This window comes from Octopus bimaculoides, chromosome 10 (genome assembly GCF_001194135.2).
Source record: "Octopus bimaculoides isolate UCB-OBI-ISO-001 chromosome 10, ASM119413v2, whole genome shotgun sequence".
NCBI lineage: Eukaryota > Metazoa > Mollusca > Cephalopoda > Octopoda > Octopodidae > Octopus > Octopus bimaculoides.
The window spans coordinates 64,435,579-64,443,841 of record NC_068990.1 but is presented as its reverse complement, the minus strand read 5'-3'; the positions used below and the strand labels follow the sequence as shown (position 1 = coordinate 64,443,841).

At 33.4% G+C, this 8,263-nt stretch overlaps 1 protein-coding gene across 3 annotated transcripts in view; it reads right to left on the bottom strand.

Annotated features, from left to right (window-relative positions):
- Positions 1-8,263, bottom strand: part of LOC106879764 (syntaxin-6) — a 151,900-nt gene that overhangs the window by 84,889 nt on the left and 58,748 nt on the right. The window contains exon 2 of one of the 3 annotated variants that reach the window (XM_014929451.2): positions 162-189. The exons of the other annotated variants lie outside the window; for them this stretch is intronic. The gene's annotated coding sequence lies outside the window, so the exon portion shown is untranslated. The remainder of the gene's footprint in view (positions 1-161; positions 190-8,263) is intronic. 3 annotated transcript variants of the gene reach the window in all.

The window sequence follows — 8,263 nt, the reverse complement described above, 5'->3', positions numbered from 1 at the left end:
GTCATAAATTCCAGTTTTGGTTTTATATATATATATATATATATATATATATATATATGTACATATATATACATATTAGTTCATGCAAAATCTAAATGTAGCTGAAGGAAAGTTTAGAATAAAATCTTAAAAGCCTGATTAACTTCAAAATCTCAACTTACAATTGGGATTCAGAGCATCATAAGATACCTGGAAGGGAATGGAACAGCTTTCATTAAGAAACAATAATGGTAATTCCAGACAGGTATGATTTCTGCAACCGGAATTTTAGCTTGAAAAGATAATGGGTAAGGGGAATGAAATAACATGAATTAAGTTAAGATAAATGAGAAATGCAGAGAAGAAAGAGAAAAGGCAAGAGAAAGTGAATGGGGATGAAGGCACATTGAGAGCTATAGAAAAAAGAGGAGAATAAGAGAAGAAAGGGGAGATAAAGAGGAGATCTAAAGATGGAGTTAGTGAGAAGAGAAAGGGAGAAGAGGGAGGAAGAAAGTGAGAGTAGGAATTAATTTTTACTCTCTCTTACAGAGTGAAGAAGGAGCAAGGCAAAGGGAGAAAGAGCAAGTGTGACAGGAAGAGACGTAGTCAAATCAAGAGAGAGAGAGAGAGAGAGAGAGCAACAAAGGGAGAGTGAGAGACGAGTCAAAGAAAAGCAAGAAGGGGTATGGAACTGACTGAGTAAGAGAGGAGGGAAATATGACAGAGAGATAATGTAAGAGTGACAGAAAGAGTGTGGAAAAGGGGGCGCAGAATAAGTGGAAGAATGGCCTTGTGGAGTAGGTGGTAGTAATTCAGATTCCAGAGTTGTTTAGGACTAGATCTGTCCTAGTCATGCAGATCTATGATCAAAAGTGTCCTAATCAGGACCATCTCATTTTTTGTCCAGACATAGCATGTTTGGGTACATTATCCAATGTGTTCCTCTAAATGAGTGACCATTTAAAAGCTCTCTCATTTGAGATTTTGCAGCAGCACTGTAGGTGGCTGATACTATAGATCATTCGTTTGTAGACATCGTGATGATGAAGATGATACATAGGTGAAAGAACGGTATAACAGATTAGATAGCTAGATTATAGCTCTGAATTCAGATCATGCCAAGGAATATTTGAAATGGTTAAATCCTGTATACATGCCTCTGTATTAAAGGTGCTTCAAAGAAATTCAGAATGGGGAAAACAAACAAGAAAACCAGGAGCAAAATAGATAAAAACTAGAATAGTAAAAAAAAACAAAAAAAAAAACAACAACAAAGAAAGTAGGGTAGAAATAAACAAAGATGAATAAAGACCATAGGAGACAAAATAAAAACAGGTAGAGCAAACAAAATACAAAAATATGATAGTATCTATGTAATATTTCATATTTGGGCATCTTTCCATAAGATACTTTTTTTTTTCCATTTTAAGATGGAAATTACAACTTCAGAGAAAGTGGGGGAAAAAAAATGAAACAAAAAAGCCAACTTTATAATAACTATCAATGCAACCTTCACCGCCATTAATATCCTGCAAAATGTCAATGGAAGGTCGTGGACAATGACCCTTTACCTTAACTAAAAGAAGGTGGGGGGAACAAGAAAAAAATCACTAGCTCACATATATACAAGAATACATTTTAAGCACATTTCTTTTGTGGCTTTTGCATATATGAAAATTTTGTCTTCTTATTTATTGAAGGAGAGAGAATAAGTAATAAGAAAGAAGAGATGATGGCTGTTGATCATAAGGGATCATGTCTACTACCATGGACTTTTCAAGTTATTTCCATCAGATGAATAATTATTGAACACTCTTTACTTTTCTCTTTCGTTTTCTTTTTAATGGGTGGATAGGGCGTTCAAAAGTTGAATAGAGATCAAGAAGCATGACTGTGCATATGCACGTGCATGCATGTGTGTGCTAGAAAGAAACATAGGTAGGTGTTTTTTTTCACACTGGTAAGGGTTAGATACCACATACAAACATCATGCTGCCTTCCTATCTTGCTGAAATATAAAATACAGTTTGTTTATGCATACAGTGATAATGACATCAAAACCAATAGTTGACCAAGAAGTGGCACCATAGCAGAAACCCCAGCCATTTGTAATTGTAAGTATATATATACACACTTTCATATATATATATTATAAGGCATGAATTCCATATCTAAAATATCTTAAGCACAAGTGGAAAGAAAATATGCAATGGAGGATTAAAAAGAAAAAGGAGAAATAAATGGAAAATATATTGTAAAAAATAAATATTCCCATTCTATGAGCATAAAAGTGTGGCTATTTATTAAAATCAGCTTTGGAAAAAGAAAAAAGCAGGGTTGTGATTTGTAGCAGGGAAATTGGTTACCTGCCCTTTTTTTTCTCCTTTCTTTTTCAGTATAAAAACTATCAAAGTGAGCTAATTTGAAATTGTCTTTTTGAAATTCATATGGAAATAGAAGACATACATTGTGGGAGAAAACATGTTCGTTTGATTAGTTTTATTTCAAGATTTCTTGCTAAAAGAGAAAGAGCCACTTTCTAAACAAGATTCAAGGCACCTTCATTGGAATTTCAACAATATTAACAGGGTATATGCAAGTGTGTATGTGTGCAATATTTGGAGTCTATGCATTTGTAGATTTTTAAGTTTCGTTTTATGTATCTTTTCTCAGGCATATAGCTGTATGTTAAGACATGTGCATATATACTCAAATGCTAAACTTCTGGAAAGTTTTACAAATTTTTACAGTTCCATTGATGGCTTGAATCTGTAACCTTTGAGCTAGCTTTCTCCTTTCTGGTATATAAAATCAGAAAATTACTGTCAAATAACTTAACATTTTGAACCCTGGCCTCCTTCGCACTGTTTGTCTTTGTGCTTGAGTTTGCTTTATCAAAGCTGCCCTGAAGTTAAACATTAGCAACAACCTAGATTTGACATCAAATATCAGAAAAGTAATTGGGAAATCCTAAAATTCAAAAGCTTCAAGAATTTAAAAAAACTATGCAAAGACTTCAAATCTGGAAATTTCATCAGAATAATAATTATAAAATTAAATAAGAACCTAACAAATTAATACCATGCTGACCCACTGCAAAATATTAAATACCAACAATACAGAATGCTAGCTGTTAAGCTATTACAGGGTTGTCAAACATGCATTGAGTACAATGAAAATTCATTTAGAAGCTGTGATGTCCCAAAAGAAGTATCCATTCTCATTTCCACTATCGCATTTATCATAAACTAAACATACAGAAAACAAATAAGAACTCTCTTACAACATCTATAGAAGATATTAGCTAAAATGATGAAAAATAATGCATACTAACAAGACAACAACATGTACAAAGAATGCATGATAAATCAAAAACGTTTTTGTGCACATCTTGTTTATTGTTTTCACCACAACAAACTATGAAATAATTTTTTTAAAAAGCACACTTCACATCATTGCAGGTTGCTCAATAAAATTTTTAAATGCTCAAAATGAAATACCTAGATATATGAAGGGGACAACAAGGTCTAAGGGTACACTCCTTCTCACTACTTGCTCAAAACCTCCAAACATCCACATGCAATTAAAACACTCTAGTACGCAATTACATTACTATCCTAAGAATGAACAATGTAGTCCTCTATCAATATAGAGATAAGGTATATCTGAATTACTGGATTTATGGATCACACCTAGTTGCTCAATTATCTATAAGCTACAGGCCAGTTCAACAGCAGCTGATCAGTGCTAAGCAAGAATATATCTCTCTCAAGAACAATGTCCAGAAGTACAAATATGGCTACAACCAAAATTTTCAATTTATATACATTCATGAAAAAAGAATTCAAAATCTTTTTACCTTTTACTGCAGCAATGAGTATCTCACTCATAGAACGCATTTCCTCCTACCTATTGTCATAACAAACTAAATTTAACAATATTCTATAAAAACAATATTCCATAATATTATATAAAGTATTAATATCCTGTTACAGTAACATACATTTCCCCTTTCTTCTTTTTTTTCTAATATTTCACATCTACCAAGCTAGGCTTTTATTATTCATTTTCATTTATGATGACACAAAAGCGTTTGGCTGTTGTGACCAGTACTGTAACAAAATTGTAAAAGAGAAATGACCAAAATTTTGTCACTTTTAGATATTAGTCAGAAGAACCAGTGTAGATATAGACAAAAGAAGATCTAAACTTACAGATTGTGTTTGATGTCGATAACTTACACATCAAGGATGAAATGACAACAGACTTAGATTTGAAATTATGATGACAGCCATGATTTATTGTGTATTTAACTCTAAAATTAAGTGCAGCAATAAATTTTTAACAGTTTCTAACCATGCTGAAACAAGAAATATTCAGTGACCAAATTGATAGGAAACTAGCTTGAAATTTAAGCTGGCCTCTTACCAACTGGTTTCAGACATAGAGCAGCAGCAAATATATAGATAGCAGCATCTGTCTTGTTAAGCTGCTATCAATGAATGTGTTAAGGGTCAGCAAGTACCATAATACTATTTGAGATCGAGGATAAAGCAAGATATGGAAGAAATAGAAGCTATTGATTAACTGAATAATATATTAATTTAAATACCTTGAATATAGCTGTCAAAACCAGCACAAGTTCAGTCAGTTGAAAATTGGGCTTTCAATCAATGAATCAGCTACTTATATAGATATATACTTCAGGTGACAAGCAACACAAATAATCTGAACATTCTTAAAAAGGCCAATATTTTAGTATATAATTCAGGGAATTCATACAGAGAAGCAAACTTTGTTTGCAACAGAGAATGTTAATACCATGGAATAATAACTAACAACAAGCAATGAAACAATCCAGGAAAGTAACCCATTCAGCCATGATGTTAACTCCTGACTCTTAAGCAGTTAATTCATTCTTTTTTTTTTCCCATTTTCTATCCATCTTTTATTGGTCATGCACATGGAAAGGTTTACACATTTTTCTGTAAACATGTATAACTTGTGTGCAGAGCCCCAATGGTCAGAATGCCAAATAAAGAACCCATAGATCACATTTTGCTACAGCATTGCACAGTATTTGGGTTCTAACCATTTAAGCAGAAAACAGATACCATAACTTTGTACAAATCACTGCTCTTGTAATAGATTACTATATACCAAGCATTGTATAAGCTAACAGTGCTGAGATCAAATGCTTCCAAAATATCAAAGATACACGAGATCTGCCAGACTGACTTTTCCAAGATACACTGTATTCTGACAGTCTTCAAGAGGTGGCCCTAAAATCCAATAGGTTATAATTTAATCACTAATGTATTTTGTTTAAACATGTGTAATTACAGATGCATGTCAGCTTTACTTCTTGTTCAACTATGAAGTGTTAATACTTATTTGAACCTTCTATAAAGGCATGCAATATATACTTAATGTAGGCTGTGATTCTGTAACTTTTTATAATGGTCAACCACTTACTTATTTAGGACTATTTTTTTACTTCCAAGAGGTAACCATAGTAATAATGTATCTTGCCCAAAAGGGATGTTTGAATTCAGTATCACAATGAAATGGTTAGTAAAAATGATGTCTTAAAGTTGTTGCATCCATCCTTTTCATGCAATCTTTGATTGATACAATCAGATCCAAGATAGTAGAAAATAAACTCTTCCAAAAGCTTGGATAATGAAGAAGAAGTAATAACAAAAAAAAAAGAAAACTTTAAAATCAAAAGAAAACAACATAGAAAAGATGTAGAGGGGAAACTGTTTTTAAGAGGAAATGTCTTAGGAATTTTTTTCCCCCTTCATCCAGTATACATTTATACTTTACAGCATGAAAAGTTCCATAGATTCCATTGAAAGTGTACAAAATGACAAAGTAAAAACCATAAATAGATAAAGATATAGCAGAACTGAGAAAAAAGCAGAGTATGAAAAGAGACAATAATAAGAAAAATACTTTTATCACCTTTCTGATTCGATACAGTGTTTCCGTAGCTACTTTAGGAATGTTGGAGAGAAGAAAGAGTCTAAAGCCAGTGTGCTTTTTATGGGAGGTATAGGAGAGATGTTGAAATGTTTTATGAGAATTATACATCAGATATCATATTAACTGAATTTTGTGTCATGTGACAGCTTCACAGATAGAGTATTTATTACAATTCTCATAATAATAACAATGTTTATCCAGGAAAAGAAAAGTTGTGAGACAAAACTCTTGCCACAAGTATTAGTAACATAAATTAAAACATTTCTAACTTAAAAACATTTCTCAAATACAGTCCTCCAACTCACCCCTACCACCAAAAAAAAAAGATAGGCATAGTTTTGTGGTTGCTTCCCAACCACATGGTTCTGGGTTCAATCCTACTGCACTGCACTTTGAGCTAGTGTCATCTAGTATAGCCTTGGGTGAACCAAAGCTTTGTGGGTAGATTTGGTTGACAGTCACTGAAAGAAGCCTGCCATATATATATATATATATATATATATGATGTGTGTATGTGTGTGTGTGTGTGTGGGGGGGGGTGTTTGTGCCTGTGTTTGCCTCTCCCTACCACCCCTTGACAACCAGTGTTGGTGTGTTTCTGTCCCTGTAACTTAGCAGTTCTGTCCTTGTAACTTAGCAGTTCTGTCCCTGTAACTTAGCAGTTCTGTCCCTGTAACTTAGCAGTTCAGCAAAACGAACTGACTGAATAAGTAACAGGCTTAAAAGAAAAAAGAACTGGGGTTGATTCATTCAATTGGCTAGAGTCTAATGACTGAAACAAGTATAAGACAAAAAATAGGAGAAAAAAGAGGACTCAGAGAAAGATAGCAAGTCCTGGAGAATTCAGGACATCAAAGACAAGATAACATAGAATAAAGATGTGGGGAAAAAAATATCATTTTGTTGCTTTGGAACTATATTTCAGTTAATTATAAGTATCATGACTGATTGGTTAAGAAGTTTGCTTCTCAACCTCATTGTTTTGGGTTTAATCTCATTATGTGACACCTTGAGCAAGTGTAGTTTACTATAGCTCCAAGCTGACAAAAGCCTTGTGAGAGTGGATTCAGTACACAAAAACTAAGAGAAGCCCATCATATATGTAAATAAGGGTGTGTGCATATGAGTGCATGTGTCTCCTTGTCTTGACATAGTGCAATAGTTGTAAACAAATGACACCATAATTCTTTGTTTCCAATCTTTCACGAAAACCTGTTGAGCTGTGGTGAAATACTACTTTGCTTGAATAAAAATGAGGGTGACAGAAAGGGCATCTAGCTGTAGAAAATCACTATCAATGAAATCCATGCACTCATGATGGTAACATTTGTGTTGAAAATAGAGTTTTGATGTTTTGTGAAAGCTATTCTCCATCATTGACATTTTTAATTTTGTTGTGTCTGGGGAGAGTCATTTTCAAAGTTTTTGGCGAAATTGGGATGATTTCAAAGTTTCTAACACCTCCTTCTCAATATAATACTGCATGTCTAATTGGCAGAGTCAGCAAAGCACTGGAAAAACACTTTGCGATATTTGTTCAGGCTCTTTGTGTTCTGAGTACAAATCCATCTGAGGTCAGCTTTCTCTTTTGTCCTTCCAAGATCAATAAAATAAAATGCTAGTCAAGTACTGGGGTCAATATAATCAACCATATTTCTCCTCACAAAGATCTGGCATTGGACTTTTGTTAAAAACAATTATCGTCACTATCATTATCATTATTGTTATTAGTATTAGCACAGTAAAGGTGGTGAGCTGGCAGAATTGTTAGCATATCGGGTGAAAAGCTTAGCGACATTTCTGTCCTTACATTCTGAGTTCAAATTCTGCTGGGGATGACTTTGCCTTTCATCCTTTCAGGGTCAATAAAATAAGTACCAGTTGAGTACTGGGGTTGATGTAATCGACTAGTCCTCTCCCCCAAAATTTTGGGACTTGTGCCTATAGTAGAAAAGATTATTATTAGCACAGTAAAGTAGCAGAAATGTAGTGCTGGACTAAATGTTTTACACTCTACAGAATAATAAAAAAATCAGGTGCAACAATGATCTTAATGGTGATGAACTAAGGATGATTTACAGATTATATTAGCTGAAAATTTTGTTAAATTACATACCTACTATATATATATATGTATATATATATATATATATATATATTGTAATGCTATTTTTTCATCAATGATTTTCTTTACAACAAACTATGATAATGAGGAGGAGGTGGCGGTGACAAAGAAGAAATTGCATTGGGAAAAAAGGAAAGGTAGAAAGCAACTGCTCAATTAAAACGATTGTGT